Genomic DNA, 2,642 nt, shown 5'->3' on the forward strand with positions numbered 1-2,642 from the left:
AATGCCAAATTTTCAGGAGCAAGTCTTTACTTATCAATACAATTATTGAATGTAAATGAACTAAACACTACAATCAAAAGACATAGAGTGACTGAATGGATGAAAAAACAAGACCCATTGACGCCTTGCCTACAGGAAACACATTTCACATATAAAGACACACATAGACTAAAAATAAATGGATGTGAAAATATATTCCATGAAGTTAGACAACAAAAAAGAGCAGAAGTAGCTATACTTCTATCAGACAAAATAGAATCCAAGACAAAAATGTCAAGAATAGACCAAAAAAAAAGTTACTATGTAATGATAAGGACTGGTGGAGGGGCCAAGATGGCCAAATAGAAGCAGCTCTGGTCTGCAGCTCCCAGTGAGAACAATGCAGAAAGTGGGTGATCCTGCATTTCCAATTGAGGTACCCAGTTCATCTCATTGGAACTGGCTAGGCAGTGGGTACAATCCATGGAGAGTGAGCAGAAGCAGGGTGGAACATCACTTCACCCAGGAATGGCATGGAGTGAGGGGATCTCCCTCCCCCAGCCAAAGGAAGTGTTGAGGGACTGTGCTACCCATCCTGAGCACTACACTTTCCCCATGGTTTTTGCCATCTGCAGGTCAGATTCCCTTGTGAGCCTACACCACTAGGGCCCTGGGTTTCAAGCACAAAACTGGGGAGCTGTTTGGGCAGGCACCAAGCATCAGGGTTCTTTTTTTTTTTTAAAGAAGTAAGCCTTTATTTCCTTGTTTTGCAAATAAAGCTGGCTAAGTTGGTTGCTTTTTGGTGATTAGTCAGAGACCAAATCGCATATCCTCATCTGACTCCTCCGACTCTTCCTTGGCTTCTGCCCATAGCTGGGGCTGCAGCAGCAGTAGCAGGAGCAGCCATGGTGGCAGCAGCCACAGGGGCAGCAGCCACAAAGGCAGATGGATCAGCCAAGAAAGCCTTGATCTTTTCAGCAAGTGGAAAGAAGTAATCCATCTCCACAGACAAGGCCAGGACTCGTTTGTACCCGTTGATGATAGAATAGGGTACTGATGCAACAGTTGCATAGCCAATCTGCAGACAGACACTGGCAACATTGCGGACACCCTCCAGGAAGGAAGAATGCAGAGTTCCTCTGATGTCAAGCACTTCAGAATTGTAGATGCTGCCATTGTTGAACACCTGCTGGATGACCAGCCCAAAGGAGAAGGGGGAGATGTTGAGCATGTTCAGCAAAGTGGCTTCACTGGCTCCCACTTTGTCTCCAGTCTTGATCAGCTGCACATCACTCAGGATTTCAATGGTACTCCTGGAGATTTTAGTGGTAATACCTAAAGCTTGGAAAAAGGAGGTCTTCTTGGGCCCAAGTCCAGTGTTCTGGGCTGGCACAGTGACTTCATATGGGGCAATGGCACCAGCACGGGCAGCAGCTGGCACCTTATTGGCCAGCAATATGTACCTGATCTCAGTGAGGTCCTCCTTGGTGAACACAAAGCCCACATTCCCCTGGATATGAGGCAGCAGTTTCTCCAGAGCTGGGTTGTTTTCCAGGTGCCCTCAGATGACCTTGCTCATCATGGTGTTCTTGCCCATCAGCACCACGGCCTTCCCGCGAAGGGACATGTGGATCTGTTGCATCTGCTTGGAACCCACATTGTCTGCCCCCACGATGAAACATTTCGGATAATCATCCAATAATTGGATGATCTTAAGGAAGTAGTTGGACTTCCAGGTCGCCCTGTCTTCCCTGGGCATCACGGCGGTGCATCAGGGATTGCCACGCAGGGTTTAAAGACAATGTCACTTCCACGAGGATGCCTGGCAAGAGCATCAGGGTTCTTTTATACTCCAACAGCACCTTGAACTCCAGAGAGCCGGGAGAACCATCCACTCACCTGTAAAGTGGGCTGAAGCCAGTGAGCCAAGCGGTCCTGCTCAGCAAATTCCACTCCCACAGAGCCCAGCAAGCTAAGAACCAGTGGTTTGAAATTCTCACTGCCAGCACAGCAGTCTGGAGTCGATCTGGGACACTGAAACTTGGTGGGGGGAGAGGTGACTGTCATTACTGAGGCTTTAGTAAGCAGTTTTCCCCTGATGGTGCAAAGGAGACTGGGAGGTTTGGACTGGGTGGAATTCACCACTGCATGGAAAATCAGCTGTGGTGAGACTGCTTCTCTAGATTCCTCCGCACTGGGCGGGGCATCTCTGCAGGAAACACAGCAACACCAGCCAGCGGCTTACAAATAAAACTCTCATCTTCCTGTGACAGAGTACTTGGGAGGAAAGGTGGCTGCAGTCACAGATTCAGTGAGCCTAATCTTTTCTGTCTGCCAGCAATAAAGAGAGCAGCTGATCCTGAAAAGGGGAATTCTCCCAGCACAGCACATCACCTCTATTAAGGGACAGACTCCTTCTCAAGTGGGTTTCTGAACCTCATGTCTCCTGACTTGGAGATACCTCTCAACAGGGGTTGACAGACACCTCATACAGGAGAGCTCCAGCTGGCATGAGGACAGTGCCCCTCTAGGAAGAAGCTTCCAGAGGAAGGAGCAGGCAGCAATCTTTGTTGCTCTGTAGCCTCCGCTGGTGATACCCAGGTGAACAGGGTCTGGAGTAAACCTCCAGCAAATTGCAGCAGACACGCAGAAGAGAGGTCTGT

General features: G+C 48.8%; 1 pseudogene across 1 annotated transcript; it reads right to left on the reverse strand.

The window, feature by feature from the left end:
* Positions 1-723: 723 nt before the first annotated feature.
* LOC105525233 lies at positions 724-1,806 on the reverse strand (annotated as a pseudogene). The gene has a single exon (XR_001003878.1). The product of XR_001003878.1 is annotated as a 60S acidic ribosomal protein P0 pseudogene (transcript).
* Positions 1,807-2,642: the final 836 nt, after the last annotated feature.

This window comes from Colobus angolensis, unplaced genomic scaffold (assembly GCF_000951035.1).
Source record: "Colobus angolensis palliatus isolate OR3802 unplaced genomic scaffold, Cang.pa_1.0 Scaffold523, whole genome shotgun sequence".
In the NCBI taxonomy this organism is placed as follows: domain Eukaryota; kingdom Metazoa; phylum Chordata; class Mammalia; order Primates; family Cercopithecidae; genus Colobus; species Colobus angolensis.